Raw genomic sequence first — 18,702 nt, 5'->3', positions numbered from 1 at the left:
CCCATTACCCCTCATCTTCGTATTATTTGACCAGATTCGGGAGGCAGTGATTTTTTCCAAAATAGACCTCAGGGGGGCCTACAACTTAATCAGAATTAAAAGTGGAGATGAGTGGAAGACCGCGTTTAATACCCACTCGGGGCATTTTGAGTATCTTGTGATGCCTTTTGGTCTAGCTAACGCCCCGGCAGTCTTCCAAGACTTTATTAATGAGGTCCTTCGGCCTTTTTTAGGGGGTTTTGCTGTAGTTTACTTGGACGACATTCTCATTTTTTCAAAGTCTCTTCCCGAGCATCGGCAGCACGTCCGCCTGGTGCTGCAGAGGCTACGGGAGAATCATTTATATGCCAAGTTAGAAAAATGTGAATTTGAAGTGTCACAAGTGACTTTCTTAGGGTATATTATTTCCCCTCAAGGTTTCTCCATGGATCCATCTAAGGTTCAGGCCATTCAATCCTGGGCTCGCCCAACCACGCTCAAGGCCATTCAGCGATTTCTTGGCTTTTCTAATTACTATCGCAAATTTATCCGCTCCTTCTCGGACATCGTGGCCCCCATAGTGGACTTGACCCGGAAAGGGGCTGACCCAGGACAATGGTCTCAACTGGCGATGGATTCTTTTGAAAAATTAAAGAAAGCGTTTTGCTCAGCCCCAATTCTGCACCACCCAGATCCCAGGCTACCCTTTTTAATCAAAGTCGACGCCTCTGATGTGGGTGCTGGAGCAGTCCTGTCTCAGAAGGGGCCACAGGATCTAAAGATTCATCCCTGTGCTTACTTCTCCCGCAAGTTCTCTCCAGCCGAGAGAAATTATGATGTAGGCAATCGTGAGTTATTGGCCATCAAATGGGCGTTTGAGGAGTGGCGTCACTGGCTTAAGGGAGCTCAGCATACCATCACGGTGATCACCGATCACAAGAATCTTTCTTATATTGAGTCCGCCAAACGCCTCAATCCACGACAGGCTCGGTGGGCACTCTTTTTCACCAGATTCCGGTTTATTATCACCTTTAGGCCAGGTTCTAAGAACGTGAAGGCGGATGCCCTCTCCCGCAGTTTCCAGACTTTCCAGGGATCTGAGGTGAAAGCATCCCCCATCGTCCCTTGCTCGGTCATCATGGCGGGCCTGACCCAAGATTTAGCCACCTTAGTGATTGCTGCCCAAGCGTCGGCTCCTCAACAGACCCCACAGGACCGTCTATTTATTCCCCAGAAATTACGGGAGGCGGTTCTCAGGGATTTTCACTCGGCAAAAAGCTCCGGGCATCCAGGTATTGCCAGAACTTTGGAACAGTTAGCCAGGACTGTTTGGTGGCCCTCTATGAGGCAAGATGTCGACAGATTTGTGGCCTCATGTCTGGTCTGTGCGCGACACAAATCTTCTCGACAGTCTCCGATTGGGCCGCTGTTTCCCTTGTCCATTCCTGAAAAACCATGGTCCCATATTTCCATGGACTTTATCGTTGACCTTCCTCCGTCTAGCAAGTTCACCACCATCTGGGTTACTGTGGATAGATTTTCCAAAATGGCTCACTTTACTCCATTACATGGGCTCCCTACAGCTAAACTCCTAGCGAATTTGTTCATCACCAACATTTTTAGGCTTCACGGACTCCCGGTTGATATTGTCTCGGATAGAGGTTCCCAGTTCGTGGCCAGGTTTTGGAAGCAGTTTTGTTCAGCCTTAGGGATTCAGGTCAGTCTCTCCTCTGGTTACCACCCGCAGTCGAATGGACAGACCGAGAGGGTCAACCAGGCTTTGGAACAATACCTCCGCTGTTTCGTTTCAAAGTGCCAGGACAATTGGGCTGAGCTTATTCCATTAGCGGAGTTTGCATATAATAACTCTTATCATACAGCTATTAAGAGCTCTCCTTTTTTCTGCAACTCAGGTTTTCACCCCAAATGTAGTTCTTTCATGCCCCCGGTTGATCCGTCAAGATCCTCGTCCACTGTCTCGTTTTTTAGGAAAGCCTGGAAGAATGTACACATAGCCCTTAGACAATCCTCAGCCCGGTCTAAGATTTTCTTTGATAGGCATAGAAGACCGTGTCTCTTTAAAGTGGGTCAGAGAGTATGGTTATCCACACGCCATATTAGACTTCGACAGCAATGCCCCAAGCTGGGTCCCAGGTTTATCGGTCCATTTCCGATTATCGGACAAATCAACCCGGTGGCATTCAGACTTCAGCTTCCCAGATCTGCGCATCAACAATGTCTTTCATTGTTCCCTGCTCAAACCTGTCGTCGGAACCCTTCCATCCAGCTCTACACGTACTCAAAGACCTGTCTTGGTTAGGGGGCATAAGGAGTATGTGGTGGAACATATCTTGGATTCCAAGGTAGTCAGGGGTCAGCTCAAGTTTCTTGTCCATTGGAAGGGGTTTGGAGATGAGGAAAGATCTTGGGTCCCAGAAAAGTTTTTGCATGCGCCCAGGTTAAAAGCTGAGTTTTTTAAAAAATTTCCCTGGAAACCGGGTTCTAAGGGTTCGGTGACCCCTCCTCAAGGGGGGGGGGGTACTGTTACACTGCTGTCCCGGACCCGCCGGGACAGACAGTGTAGACGAGTGCCGGGGGAGACGTCGGGGGCGTCGCGCAGCAACGCCCCTAGCTTCCGTCCCCACGGCATCGTCAGCAGGCATTGGGGCGTTGCTGGGCAACGTCCCCGAGCGTCTCCGTCGGCGCGCTGACGTCATGCGCCCGGCAGTGCAGCGCACGCCAGCGTCTGCGTGGATTTTGAATAAAGAGCCGGCGTCTGCCCAGGACAGGCGCCGGTTATAGCTTTTGCACCTCAGGGTCTCAAGTGTTCCTGGTTCCCACCTACCCGCTACTCCTGGTTCCTGTGCCCAGTCATCCTGCATCCTGTCGTTGTTTCCCAGCCGTGTCCTCCGTTCAGTCTCCTGTACTCCTGGTGTCCGTGTGTTGTCCTTTATCCGTATCCTGGTTCCCGCTGCCTGTTGCCTCCTCGGTGCACAGATAAGTGGGGTCTACCCCCAGACAGCCCTTACTCGTATTTTGATATTGATGGAAACACCTCTGTGTATTGTTACACCTGCTTGGGATATTATTGTGGTACATCTTTGCGTATTGTTACGTCCACCCTGTTATCCACGGAGCAAGGGTGACCTCGCCTTTCTTGGGTTAGTTAGCTATCCCCTTGTTCATCCTTGGCATTGGTGGCGGCGTTGTCAACCCTAAAGACCTGGTGGCATCGGGGGCGGAGCCTGACTAACGGGCTCTGTCGAACGCGGCTATTATAGGCGAAGCCTAGCTCAGCACACGTCCGCCAATCTCATTCGGTGACAACGGAGTCAGGGTTGGCGAGGACACCCAGTTATCATAACACTGGGCTGGAAGCTGCTGTACCCTCTGGACTCTGCTGGGCTCTCTCCCTCTGTGTCTGTGCTGTAGATCCTGCACACCGGGGCACACACATTGCTGGCTACCACTGCTTATCGGGTCATTCTGCTGCGGACCACTGCCGGATGTGGCTGGGGTCATTCAGGGCTATGAGGTGCTCAGGGTGCCAGATCACTGCACCTCTTCTCGGCTCCTGTGGTCGGCTCCGGCATTTCTGGGTTCAGCTGCCGGAGGTCTCAGTCCTCTGGCTGCGCTTCACTCTCCGTGCCGGGACTCCTCTGGAGCCATCGCTGTGCTAAATCCGGTGGCTCTGGGCATCCTCTAGCGGCTACTGCGTCACCAAGCGCGCCTGTCCCCTGTCAATCACCGCCGGGGCTGCCCTCTTCACTGCGACGTCCTCCGCCTGCAGTCTCGCTGCTGTACGTCCTGTACGCTGTGCTGCTCACTCCTTACAGGTCAGTCTCTCCTCCCGTCTGCATCTGCTCAGCTCCAGGCACCGCTCACTTCACTTCAAGCCCTGCGCTCAGCCTCCTGCTTACCCCTTTCTTAGCGCCCAGCCCGCTGTCTCCTCCCGGGTCTCACTTGCTACACAACAATCTGCCCAGCAACAGGCAGTGCCACCCCTTTACTTTGGCGCCCTGCTGAGCCACCAATGGAAGGGATCTTTCGGCTACAGAGAGTCCAGGTAGGCACTTGGTCCCTCAGCCAGTTATGTCAGAAGAAGGAAAGGAGAGAATAGGTTCTGTGCGCCTAGGCAGCCTATGATGGGTACATCCACAGGGGTGAACCCCTAAACAAGGTAGCAACAAAAAACAAGAGTAGGATGTTCCCTCCACCGGCGCCCTTAAAAGATCAGAGTACATCCCTGGGTCAATAGGAACGGTCCTCTTCTCCAAATTTATTTAGTGGGTATATAAGGGTAGGTATAACCATACGTTCCTCCTGTTGAACCAACGTATCCTCTTCTCCAAATTTGACTGTTTAATAGATAATGAAACGGGAAATCCTCAGATCTCCTCAGCATTCAAACAATTCCTGATGCACTCCCAAAGACAATGAAAGGAAGATAAAGGGGGCATATGGTGCAATACCACCTTTATTCACATAACAACAAAAATAAATATATATCCAAAATCCCATACAAATAGAAATGGCTAATTACCGAATGAGATGGAGAACATGAAACAAATCAGTTCTCATAAGCGCATGGAAACAATAGATGATGGTCCGGAATACGTCATCTAATGTAGGCTTCACCGGCAAAAAGTCCAGATCTAATAATGTATGTACCAAGTCCTCCAAACGCTTTTCAGTCACAACTGTGACCTTTTTCAAGGAGAGTGGCCTTGGTGTTCTGCTCCAGGTATTTTCAGTTATGTCAGAAGTCCAGCTGCTGGGAGGTTGCCTAGCAACCCCTCCGGTCCTGCACTTCAGGCCACCGTGATATTGATAGGCAGTCCGGATGGGACAAGGGGAACAAGAGGGGTACCCTCCAGTCCTGGGGTACCACAGGTACGAATCCAGTGTGATAAGACCAGTTTCTTGCCAACAGAAAGGAATATGGTGGCAGTGTGTGTGTGGGGCAAACCCCAAGACGGCATATGTAGACCCAGCAGAGCCCCTCTGTGAAAGGCATCGCAATACCAACAATTTGTTCATATACCAATTTACTTTATACCATAAACTTTGCAATCTTGGGGCAATGCCAAAAGCTAAGCATAAACAATGCATTTGAGGCATTACACTTTTGGCTCTTTCCAGAGACCATTATTTATTTATTTAACAGTTTCTTAATAGCGCAGCAAATTCCATTGTGCTTTACGATTGGACACACAGATAAAACAAAACTGTGTAATAACAAACAGTAATTGAGGTAGGAAGGCCCTTACTTACAATCTGCACTCTCTGGCCAGGAGCAATATAGGCTCTATAGATAAATTTCGCCTGACTCTCTTGTAGCTGGGAAGAGTGTAGTGCCTTATAAATGTGTGGTATAGGGAGAATAATATAATCTCTAGTGATCTCTAGAGAGAAGTCTTGAGACCATTTCTCTGTTATTGTTATCAGATATCTTAGTAGTAGGGAGGAGGTCCCAGTATATCCATTGGGTTCTGGTAACCGATAACAAGATCAGTACATAAAGAAATCAGAGTGTGTTATTCCAAAATTACCCACCAGATTAGTACATGACAGCCCCCAACTCGTCTATGAATGCAGTGACGTCCATCTTGGGAGCCGACCTGTGCTCTGAATCTAGCCAGCTGCAGGGGTGTTTGCAGGGCCGCCGAGAGAAATCCTGGGCCCCGGTACAACAACTTCCTGGGGCCCCCACGGACGGAGATCCCCGCACACTCTGCGGACCCACTGTTACGCCACTGCTTCCAAGGTGGATACAGGGACAAAAATGTACACCGTAATGCCTATTACACAGGTCACACATCCATTACATATTATACCACATTCCATAATGCTCATTACATGTTATGCCACACACTGTAGTGGGCAGTACACATTATGCAATACACCGTAATACCTATTACATATTTTACCACATGCCATAATTCCCATTACATGTTATTCCACACACCGTAATGCTCATTGCATATTAGGGGGTCAACATGCTCGTTGCCATGGGATTAACCTGCTCTGCCAGGGGTTAACATTCCCTGCCAGGGGTTAGCATTCTCTGCCAGGGGTTAACATGCTCTTTGCCATGGGATTAACGTGATCTGCCAGGGGTTGACATGCTCGTTGCCATGGAGTTACATGCTCTGCCATAGGTTACATTCTTTGCCAGGGGTTACATTCTGACTTCCAGAGTTGTATCTCAGCCCCAGCAGCATGCAGGGAGGCAGCAGACACAGAACAACTAGCCACCCACCTTCCACCTTGGAACACAGTGACCTGGACATGGGTGGAGAAACAGGTCTGGGACTGCTAGACTGGAGACATGGTACTGGCACCTGCTGCTGGTGGCACTTGGGATGGGAATGTGGGGAGCGGGGCGGGCTGGATTCTGCGGAGTGGTACTCCAGCAGGAGGTGGCCTCTCTCTGACCCAGTTCCTCCCGGCACCCAGGGACTACCTACCCTAAGTATCCTCCTGTCGCCGAGCCACGGTAAACTCCCAAGTCACGTGGCTGGCTCTCAGCAGGCCCTGGAGTCGGAGAGCAGAACGACAAAGAGGGACGTCTGTGATGCTGCTGCCTCCACACTGGCCCACATCCGCACTCCCTATGCTGCTGCTGAACAGCTGACACCGGCGCACTCAGATCCGGCGCACTCGCCACGAAATAAAAAAAAACTTTGTGTCCAAACCAGGGCCCCCCTGACAGGCTCGGGCCCGGGTAAACTGTACCTGCTCCCCCCCCCCTCTCGGCACCCCTGGGTGTTTGCAGGGCATCCCCGCCAGGAAACGCTCCATACAGCATGCCAGGCACCATAAGCAGGGGGGAGGGTCTGGAGATGCCTCAATCAGCTATATGCAGGGTAAGTGGGTAGCGGGCACCTGAGCAGTTAACCACTTTTATGCAAAAAACGCCAGGGATCTCCTGTTATCCTGCTCATACTGTGATGTAAGTGAGTAAAGATCCCTTGGACTATACTTCTCGACTTTCAAAAAAAACCTTCTTGGCAGGGGCTGGCTGGCAACTTTCCACCTGGGGTGCACAATAAATGAAGTGGCCACAGCTTCTCTGCCAGTGCTCAACAGCTGCAAAATGGACAAAAAAAACTGTAGGTGTGGTTTATCTGATTAACCCCTCCGTTGGATTTCATTGCCCTTTACAGCACACACTGACCCCTCTCTTTCCAGCTAAATCCATAATTAATACTTTTATTATTATTTTCATTATTAATAAACACACACATTGTCCAACACAGGAATAAATAATATGGGTTGGCCCTCACAGAAAAAAATAACATTGTCCACCTAAGATAAAAAAACAAATTGGCTCCAAAAGAAAATAATAAGACACACTGGCCCCCTCTGGAACAAAAACATTGGCCCTGACAGGAAAATAAAGCACATTGACTCTGACAAGTACAAATAAATGTTGTACCCATGTTTTCTGTGGGGGCAGATATGACGAGTTATAGGGCAAGAGTTTACAAGGCAGGTGTGATGGGTAAGAAGGCAAGTCAGCAAGGCAGGTGTGATGGGTGACGGGGTGAGTTAGCAGGGCAGATGTGGTGGGTGACAGGGCAAGAGACTGGGGCAGGTTTTGTCACAGAACTTCCTCCTTAAAAATCACCTAACAGAGAACCCCCTTCTGTAATCACCTCACTGCAGCCTCTCTTTCAATAAATATCTCATAGCACCCCCCCCCCTCTACAGTACATAACTGACAGCACACATACCTTCCTTTACCCAGTGCCAGCAAATATACCTTTATTTGATTATTTTGGAAGCCTCTGTGAAATGGCACCTTGCATCCTGCCCTCATGTGAAGAGCTAAGGGAGGGGAAACAACCCAGCTGCACTTGATGTGCCATTTTTACATGCGATAAATCGTATATAAACTCCCGGGGACCTGCAGCAGGGGCGGGGAGCAGGAGAGCCGGGCAGCGATGAGTGGTAGGGAAGGCAACTGCGGGTGCCGAGTAGCTTGTAGCGGCGGGTGGGAAGCGGCAGCAGAATAAAACAAATATTTTCAAAAGAGCCAATCAACAGCCGTTACCAACCAGGAAGTGTCATTAGGCGACATAGAGCACAGTGGAACCAGAGCCGGAGTGCCTGCAAGTGCACGCAGGTCCCGGCGGAAGATTGAGATGGCGGGGGACAGAGATCACATCGGGGGACCGAACAAAGAAGGAAGCAGTTGGATTTGGGACAATAGCGCTATTAACGCTCACCAGCTTAAAGGTATCACTGCGGTGGTGCACTGCAGAAGGGTAGGGACACCAGCAACATCCAGCTGATTCTTTCACCATCCCCCACTGTACTGGACTACCAATACACCTTCTTCCCCACTCTTCCCATTATTGCAGGACATTCCTTCAACCTATATTGCAGTTACCTGGATACTCTGCGTACAGAGTTACACTGGTATACATATAGGTTCATTAGGCACCATATATATTTTGATACATCGTCACAGCACTGTGTATTTTGTCACTTAAAATAAATTACCTTTTTCCATTACATATTTCCATTTCCATTGTTTTTTCATCTGTGTTGCATGACATATATCAAAATAGGAGAGTTCACAGTGGAATTTACCCTTATGTACTTTACCCAGGAGAGTGGACATCTCCACCACTAGTTGCAGCACTCCGGCACAGTGAATTGAGTGCAGGCACCTGCCCAAAACCAAAAATCAGCAGCCGGATAGTCTTTTAAAAATATTTTTTTATTCTTCTGCCGCTTCCCGCCACACTGTCCGGCACCTACTGGTGCCAGCTGCCCGGCACCCTATTAATCAGATTATCCCCTGAATACCCCCACAGTGGCATATTTATTATAGTGCAGTATGCACAGTGGACATGGCCCCTGAGTCCCCACACCGCACCCTCCACTAAGTTTTTAATACTTAACTTCCAAAGTCCAGTGATGGCTTCAGAATCGCCGGAAAAATGGTCAGTGCGGCATGATTAATATAAATATTCTCTAATCATTTATATCACAATACCTTAAGTGACTGATATCCCATACAAGATTCAATTTTGGAATCACACAAGAGTGCATTAACTTTCCCATAACTGAATTTAGTGCAAGTCAGAGACAAAGCAGCTCTCTGGCATTAATACTGGACAAGAACCCTTCACTGGAAATACATCATTAAGTGGTAAAGTGTGAATGCTCTGGGCTACCTCACATACAGTATTGTTGAAAAAGCGCCTCTTTGTCAGCATTCTTTGTCCTGTCGTTTTTTAGAAGTGTATTGTGCCCAATGAATTCCAATTACAGGGTTTCTGTCTTTCCCTTATTTGAACTCTCTGCAGTTGGCAGCTTCCAGACAGAAAGATACAGACCTATTTGTACATGCCTTGCCATCTATATAAACAGGCAGATGCACTAAGTTAGAAAATAATAAGTTTTAGATAAGAAAATCGGTTACAGTGTTTTCAGATGAATTGTGCACGCTTAGCTCTGATTAAGTGTCATATTTTGTCTAATCTTTACTAAATACAATGTTTACAATGAGGGAGGCCTCACAGCTTTTGGGACTGTCTCATGAATATCTTGACTAGTACCATTTTTAATATTATACAAGCTGTTTGTACTCATAATTGAAATAGTGCATGAATAATATATGGTGACCCTCGGGTAAAATCATAATACAGCGGCATCACAATGTAACTAAGGGGGTTATTCAATATGGGATTCTGACTGTTGGAACGTCCTGACAATTGGAATCCCAGGCAACTTTTGGTTCATCTGACAATAACTCAACAGTTGGAATTCAATGTTCTAACTGTCAAGTGTTTGAAAGTCTGTGGATCAACGAAAACGGCTGGGGATTGTAAATAGCCATCCGTGAATTCGCCAATCCGCGGCCGTTTCCAACAAAACATATCCGACCAGTGGCCTAATTGAGTGGGTCTCCTGCTCACAGGGGCCGGCCTCTGCTGGCTGTCACTGCTCACCGGCCTTTGGCTACAGCTGCTCACGTGGTCCCAGACGCTGCTGCCCTTATCATGGTCCCCGGCTGCTGGCTGAGGCTTCTCTCCTGCTCCCTGCCTCCGTAGCTTTTCTCACGGTCCCCGGCCGCCGCTGCTGCTACTCTCCTGCTTTCCGGCACTGGGCTCTAACATGCAACAGTGGAACGCGTCCATTGGAGTTCAGGAGTTGCCGCTCGTCCAACATTTCTGCATCCACGCAGCGCACGGGGACTGAGCAACAGAAAGTACCAGGCAGCCACTAGAGCACCTCACTTCCCCAGCAGTGCAGCGATTTTCATAAATAAAAAAACAGAAAATGGCAGGGGGGGGGGGGGGACAGGGTTGTGACCCTGCACTCCGGTAGCGCTGGCTCCCCCCACTACCGCTAGGGCAGCGGAGCCCTAGCTACACCAATGGATCAGACTTTAAATAAAGTCGGATCTAACAACCTTCAATGCTGTCTCTAAAGGCAGCATTGAATACGTGATTACCAATGTTTCCCCTGCCAGGAAATATTGGCACATATTGATTACCCCTCTAAATGTTCTATTGAATGGTAAATCCTAATTTAGGGGGTTATTCTAGTTCACTCACAAAGGCACAATCACTCTCTAATGGGCAAAACCATATGCACTACAGGTGGGGCTGATGTAACATGTGCATAGACAGTTAGATTTGGGTGGGATTTGTACTTCAAACTGATATCTATATTGCAGTGTAAAAATAAAGCAGCAAGTATTTACCCCGCACAGAAACATTAAAACACCCAAATGGAACTCTCTCTGCACATGTTACTTCAGCCCCACCTGCAGTGCATTTGGTTTTGTCCATTAGAGAGTGATTGTGCCTTTGCGAGTGAACTAGAATAACCCCCTTAATCCATACATGATAATAACAAGGGTGAAGGTAGTAAACTATGGTGCCTTTTTAATAAAGCCTAGATCAAGGCTAGATGCACAGATCTCAATGATCTGTGCATGGTTCTGTCAAAACCTGGTCTATTTTTTTGGGCAATTTTTGGTAACGTTTCCCAAAAATCGCACCCTATTACCTTTGCAAGTTGTATACTTTATAATGGGAAAACATCTGGATGCAACATGAAGTGTGACTAAAAATCGCCATTTCAAAATGTACGAATTCACGGCAAAAAGTGTGATTTTTTTTTTTTTACTGCAATTTGCACCCTATTACATGTGCGATTTTCGGAAAATGTGCAATTTCGGACGTTTTTGGCGATTTAATCTCAAAAGTCACAAATTCGGACCCTATTACATTTTGCCCAATATGTCTAAACTTATCGACCTCATCCATCATGCTAAGGGACGGAAACAACATTTAATTTTCCTGTCCACGGGTGCGGAGAAGGCCTTCGATCGAATTGATTGGCAGTTTATGGAGGGTCTTCTCCGTAGTAAGGGATTGGGATCTCATTGTCTCCATCATATACTTGCTTTATATCGCTCCCCTTCTGCAAGAGTTCAGATTAATGAGGCGCTCTCTCATCTCCTTTTATGATAAGTAACGGTACATGTCAGGGTTGCCCCCTTTCTCCAATTATTTTTGTTTTATGTATGGAAGCTCTAGCATGGCCGATCCGAGCCAACAGGGATATTAAGGGTGTACTAGTGGGAGACCATGAGTATAAAGTGGAATTGTTAGCTGATGATCTCCTTGACATGCTATCTGACCCTGTGACTACCCTCCCTGCTCTCATGCATGAGTTTCATAGATTTAGCCATGCATCTAATTTCAAAATTAACTATGCCAAATCAGTAGCCCTTAATATTTCCACCCTGCCAGCATTGTAGAGGGTCTTAAGGATTCCTTCCAGTTCCTATGGCACCTTTCCCAATATTTGGGGTATTGTTATCTCCAAATATTAGTAATCTTATCCAACTTAATTTTCTTCCCCTCCTTGCAAAGTTTAAGGTGGACCTTCAAAAGTGGTCACTTTTGAAACTTTCCTGGTTCAGGAAGATTAACTTTTTGAAAATAAATATTCTCCCCAAGGTTTTGTATCTTCTGCAAACCCTGCAAATCCCAGTCTCTTACTTCAAAACATTACAGGGCCTAAAATAAGTTTTATTTAAGTTACTTGTAAGGTTTGAATTTCCCATACGACTTTAATTCAAAACCAAAGTTGGGGAGGCCTACAACCTTCCTCATTTTTTAAAATTACTACTATGTGGTACATATGCCCAGATTAGTAGAAATGTGAGTCCTGCTACTAAACAATGGGCCCATATTTTAATTCATGCCACTATTTTCCCTTCATACATCCTCCCCTGGATTGATAAGTTACTCCATTTTGCACATCCCACACTGAGTCCTACTATTAAGTGCTGGCAGAAATTTAAACACCATACTCTATATAGCCCTAGACTTTCACTTCCTACACCCCTCTTTGCTAACCCTGATTTTCCTTCTGGTCTCTACACCTTTTCTCTGAAGCATTGGTCCTTAGCTGGGGTTTCTCATATATATCATTTAATATCCAAGACAGGTTTATGTTCCTTCACAGATCCCCAACATACCTATTCCTTACCCTCTAGGTCAGGCTTATGGCCCTCCAGCTGTTGTGAAACCACACATCCCATCATGCCTTTCCATAGTTTTAGCATTTCCCAGTAGCAAAACTGTGGCAATGCATGATGGGAATTGTAGTTTCACAACAGCTGGAGGGCCATAGTTTGGACATGCCTGCTCTAGGTCATTTTGGGCTTACCTACAATTTCGACATTACATTCTTTCCTCTCACACTACTTCACCTAAATCGACCCCAACCAAATTTGAACAGCTATGCTTAGATAAAACCACACCAAAAAATCTTGTGTCTGTCATTTATCAGCTATGTCTAGAGACCCTATCTACTGATTTCCCTCCTTTTATTAAGGCATGGCAAACTGAATTGGTGATTAATATACCAGATGATCCACTTAGTCTCTCACTTCTACTCAAGGATTCAATTACCTGTACTCTCAGATACTCTGCCATGGCTCCGTGGTGTTTGGGAGTCTGACCTGGGTCAACTACATGATGAGACTTTGGAATTGGCAATTGTTGGCCCTCGTCTCTCAACTTTAAATGTTAGGTTCCAACAGGTCCAGTTTTTTATACTGCACAGGATTTATTATACATCAGACAGACTGTATCGCCTTGGCAGCATTTCTACCGTGGTATGCCCTAAGTGTGATACATTGCATGGCTCCTTTTGGCACCTACTTTGGTCATGCCCCCCATATAGCGCCCTTCTGATCAGCAGTTATTGATGTTATCCTAAACACAGGCATCCCGGGGGATGTTCTTTCGCCTGCTGTATGTCTACTGGCTGCCCTAGCAGAGGACTTCTTAGATTCTCCAACCAGGCACTATGTTATAAATCTGTGCACCCTAGCCAAGGTGTGCATTGCCAGAAATTGGCTTGCTAAGAATTTCCCTACTACACAATCTTGGCTTAGGCTGGTTAACTAAACTATTTCTCATGAGAAATGTACATACCTAGCCAGGAAAGCCAGCCATAAATTTCAGGCAGTCTGGTCCAGGTGGCTTGACTCACAATATGTTACTAGTAAAACATGAGTCTCTGAAACCCAACTTTTCCCTGCGGCCCACTGCCGCCCACCATTTCTATATACTTATATGCAATTATGCCCAGTGTATGTCTTACATTGCACGATTTATGTTTGTTCATGATCACAGTCAACATGCATAGCTATTTTCTCTGTTAGCTTTATGTATAAAATGATCCGACAATGAATACGCTTGAGCATCTGTTTGCTTTATCATACCTTTTTTATGTCTGTATTGTTTGTTTTTTTCTGTATAATCTACAACATTTCCAATAAAAATTATTGCGTTAAAAAAAAAAAAAAAAAAATATATATATATATATATATATATATATACCAGATGATCAGTGGCCTAAAGTATTCCAATGTATTCCAAATGTATTCCAATATACATTTGCCAACTCATCTTCGATACAGGTCCTAGAAACTCAATATAAAATACTTTCCAGATGGTACAGGTGCCCGCTACACATACATCAGATGTTCCCAACTATTTCTGACACTTGTTGGCGATGTCACTGTTCCCAAGGTTCCCCATTGCATATCTGTTGGCTTTGTCCGACTACTGGACAATGATTAGGAGACTGATCATGTTAATTACCTGTGTCTGCCTTCCTGACACTCCTGAGTTCTGGCTGCTTAATTACATGGATATACCTATCTCGTTCAAGAAATCATTACTTCGGCATTTGATGAATGCGGCAAGAGCGACTATACCCTGTTTCTGGAGATCCCCAACGCGCCCTCCGATTTCCCGGTGGTTCCTAAAAATGACCATTACATGCTCATGAAGAACCTTACATCTTCTTCTAAATGACCTTCTTCTGTCTTTACCACTACTTGGTACCCATGGTTAAACTTTAAAGAAAGTTCGTAATATGCTTTGTATACTAATACATCCTCATTTGTCACCTAAAAAGACACTGGCAGACTTCTCTTCCTCTGTTCTTCTCTTCCTTGTTTCAGGATTAATTCCTGCTGTATTTCTTATCTTCTCTTTTTACACTCTGTTGTTTTTGTTTGTTTTCTGTTGTGTTTTTTTTTAGTATATTAAATACAACAAATTAAGATGACATAAAATTCTGTGATGTTTATTTATTTGTTCTGTCAATATTCTTACATGGGACTGTATGTTTTATGCTGTTTTATTATTCCCAATATTTCTTGATGTCCCTGTCACACTGTATGTTTGCTATTTACTTTAATAATAACGGAGTGCGTAAAAAAAAATTTTTTTTTTTGCTTTAGCTGAACTATTCAGCAAAGTAACGTTGATTCCCATGTTGTCAAACTCAACTGCAAATTGGAGCAATTTATCAACCTCCTAAAAGGTGAGTTTTTCTGAAGCTTGAATTCAATAGCTACTGTAAGAGCATCTGTGGATTTGTCATCATGTCAAATTTATGTCCGTAATGTCCCATCATAAGCCAAGCCCTCTGGCATTAGGCCACACACCCTTTGGATGCAGAGAACACAGAAGAATTCTGCAAGAGACATGAGGCGGTGCATATTTAAGGGGGGCAGTCCTGCTATTTGGACACTGTTCCGCTATTTGACCCACAGTTTCCATATGACCATATGTCCGCTAGCCCCACCATCATTCAACTGCTGTTGGGTTTAGAATGTCTTATAAGATACACAGTTTAATGGCCAGAAGGGGAAGCAGCAGTGATCTACCTGCTGTGGCCCGGACCGAAAGTAGAATAAAACACTGATCTTGTTACCTTGAACTACCCATATATATTAACTCTGAACTGTCCTTTCTTCCCCACATTCAATAATGTTACATGCATCTACAAAACATAGCCAAAATACAACCAAGACACTGAAAAAAACGCAGACGATGGCCAGATGTTGGGAGGGAGGGCTGCTCATCACTGGGTAAGTGTAGACTTACTGGGCAGCGGCAAAATTCACTAGATTATTTATTCATAAATACATTTCTCCACAAATATGTTCCCAAGCCATGCACAGGGTCTGGGAGACACCGTGATGGGGCGGCGTTTACCTGATCACTGTGCTCCGAACATTCGCAGCCCAGTGATCAGATCTGAATCAGGCCCTTGGTATCCACTTTGAAGAATGGAAAAGAATACAAACTCAAGAGCATCAGTTTATAATTTTTGATGACAGACATTTTGTAGAGAGTAGGGGGAATAATGTTAATACTGTGTTTTGTATTTAAAATAAAAAATAGAAATTATCCTTGCATTATACCTGTACACTGAGTGGTACGTTTACTAAAGCTTCTAGAAATGAAAATAAGTGATGTTGCCCATAGCAACCAATTAGATTATGTCTATAATTTCCCTGCCTCTGTAGTGGGAGAGCCCATGGCATCTTAAGAAAGCTGCCCTGTCTGAGACAGCATAGGCTAACTCATTGGTCTGATGGGTTACCAATGATTCCACTTTTGAATGTAATCGGCAGATGTGAGAAGCCAGTAATGATGGCGTGTGCGTTATTACCATAGTTTCACAATAGCACAGAGAGTGTATTTGCATAAAACTGTGACCAGTGCTATGTTTGTAGAAAAATAGGTTCAGGAACTCTTTGTGAAGGAGCAGAGTAGGCGGAGATGTGGGCGGAGCTTTTGTGGGGGTGGCGCTTCAAACAGTGAATATAGATTTTTCTTTTTAAATGTCAGCATTTTATAGAAATAATAAAGAGACACAGCGGCCTATATTATTAAGAAGACCGGCAAATAGCCTATTTTCTATCACTGCCTCAGTAGAATATATTTTTTCTGGGCTATTTATTAATTTATTTTAAAGCCACTGGGAGAGCTGCACTTGTGGGTTGGGCACAGGCTGGTGAAGAGGGGGCATGTGATATACAGACTGGAAAGGAAAGTGGTATGTGGGGACAGGCAGGTGAGTGCAGGAACCAAAATGAGAGGAAGATGGCATGTGGGGTCAAGAAGGTTAGTAGAGGCATGGATTGATGAAGAGGGGACAATTGAATTACAAACTGGTGGGGAATATAGCGCGTGGGCTCAAAAAATTTATTTGAAGCATAGCTCAGTGAAAAGGGATGTGAGGCACAGACTTAGAGGAAAATGTAATGTGTGGTCAAAATGTATGAGGTGGGAGATGAAATTCTCACACTGGGCTCCACTTGGTCTACAACTGGCGCTGCTCCTTGGCAGTTATAGCAACACTGGCCAGTAGGGTCCCTACTGAACATCTGTGATCCTTTAGTATTTTATTACAATTTTTTTCCCCTCGCCTCACCAATCTTCTTTCTTCTTCCTTCCTCCTAGGAGGAACACTGACTGTGGCTGGCTCCTGCTCAGTGTTCAGTCCAGTCAGTCAGGTGCCGCTGCATTGACTAACTCTGAGGCTGGCGGGAGTGCTCACCGCGCTGCATAAGGTCACCGCGTTGCACCATGGCCTTGGAGGCGGGTGCTGATCTGGGCAATGGAGGCAGCATAGCAGGTCCTCCAGAACACCCTGTACTCAGCCTCAGTTCGCCAGGCCGCTGGTTAATAGAGGTTCCGGAACGCCATTCCGGTGGAAAAATAGCACTGGTGAGTATTATCATGAAAAAAATAGATATCATTTTATATATCTATATCTAGCTAGGTGTTTAAGTATATTGCTAACCAATATACTTAAACAGCGTTTCATGGGCGTTCCCATGAGAACGCTGGCCGTTCCCATGCAAATTGCCTGGCAATTCGGGGGTGGGCAGCTGACATCTGCTGATGTCCTCGCACAGGGCGCCCAAAGGTCTGAGATACCATAGAGGTGTCTCAGATCTGAGAGCGCTGAAGAAATCATTTGATGGCCTTGGGAGTCAACCATAATAAGGGCCTATACAGTATGTATGACTGTTAGAAGGTATCATTGTTTGTACATTTTTATTGTTAAACCCCCAAAAAACCTTGTTTGTTACTATAAAAGAAAACTCTCCTGTGGAATAGACAGACGACCCACTGCTGCTATGTGAAGCTAGAGCAATAATGAATTTGTGTGATGGTCTGTGGGAAACAATGTAACCAGTAAGTACCGATTCAACATATAAGAATGAATGTATGCATCACGCACAAGCAATCATTGTTTTAGCTGAAGGAGACTTAGAGCACATTGTTCTCCTGGCATAAGAAGAAATGTTTCTAGTGATAGCCCTATAACTCTGCCAATACATAATAATAAACTCATGAAAATTAGCTACATTTCTCATTTATAGGGTCAGATGTAATGTGTTTACAATACATGGTTTCTCATTGTAAATGACTTCCCTTAAACGAAGTACCTGGCATTGCCGAATTTTCAATATTCCAGTTATTAAGTTATCATTGAGTTGTATGTAACTGTCTACATATTAAAAACAACTAGCAGCCTAGTAGCTCTTCCAACGCGTCCAGTGTCATTTGTGTTTTTGTGGTGGCACCAGTAGCCCCAATCCTTAGTTTTTCTTTCTGTTACATTTTATAATCCCTTTTCTATTGTAATTTACAGTTGTACAGTACTTCTGTTATCAATGCTGATATTCCAAGGCTTTTGGGTACACAATATATTTGTCTTCCCATCTCCATCGTCAGTTAGGTTAGTTCTTCATTTATGATTTTTCTCACTTTTGGAAATAAAAGTCATGTGACGCCAGCCACCGGCTCTGAGCAGGCATAGACACGCCTGCATTCCCAGGCTAGTTTTTTCTTGGGGCTGCCCATAAAACGCTGGGCGTCCCCTTCACTCCTCTGCCCATGCGAACGCCTCGGCAAATGTGTGAACCCTGGTATGTGTAACTTTTTCTATTATACTCTAACTCTCATTATTCACTTTCCAAGTCTGCTGCTGCCTCGTTACATTAAGGGCCTGATCCAGATCTGTTCACTAGGTTAGCAAACAGGTAAATGCTGACCGCCTGCCATCCTGTCTGCCAGTGCAGTGCCACTCTTAGATGAGCCAGGTGTTTGTGCCGCACACTTGTGTGGCTTAGCACAGTGGCGTAAGTTCATCCCAGTTGCCCGGAGGCATGATAAATATTGGTGCCCCCAACACACATGGAGGTATGGAATGCAGCCTCGCTTGCGATACTTAAGCAACTGCTCACTGCAGAGCCTGGATCACATAAGGTACATAGGGGCAGATTTATTAAGCTCGGTGAAGTGATAAAGAGGGAAATTTATTAAAGGAAATTTGTAAAAAAATAGGTGTATTTGTATC

General features: G+C 45.5%; 1 protein-coding gene and 1 long non-coding RNA gene across 2 annotated transcripts in view; one reads left to right on the top strand and one right to left on the bottom strand.

Moving 5' to 3' along the window:
- LOC146057687 (uncharacterized) overlaps nt 1-18,702 on the top strand; it is a 34,930-nt gene that overhangs the window by 6,537 nt on the left and 9,691 nt on the right. The window contains exons 2-3 of the long non-coding RNA XR_014469764.1: nt 14,780-14,862; nt 16,794-17,060. This is a non-coding gene — a long non-coding RNA (uncharacterized LOC146057687). The remainder of the gene's footprint in view (nt 1-14,779; nt 14,863-16,793; nt 17,061-18,702) is intronic.
- LOC146057686 (transmembrane protein 198) overlaps nt 1-18,702 on the bottom strand; it is a 96,649-nt gene that overhangs the window by 68,805 nt on the left and 9,142 nt on the right. The window lies entirely within an intron of this gene.

This window comes from Crinia signifera, chromosome 2 (genome assembly GCF_055691185.1).
Source record: "Crinia signifera chromosome 2, ASM5569118v1, whole genome shotgun sequence".
Taxonomy (NCBI): domain Eukaryota; kingdom Metazoa; phylum Chordata; class Amphibia; order Anura; family Myobatrachidae; genus Crinia; species Crinia signifera.
The sequence above is the reverse complement of the archived record's forward strand: the minus strand, read 5'-3'. Positions and strand labels throughout refer to the sequence as shown.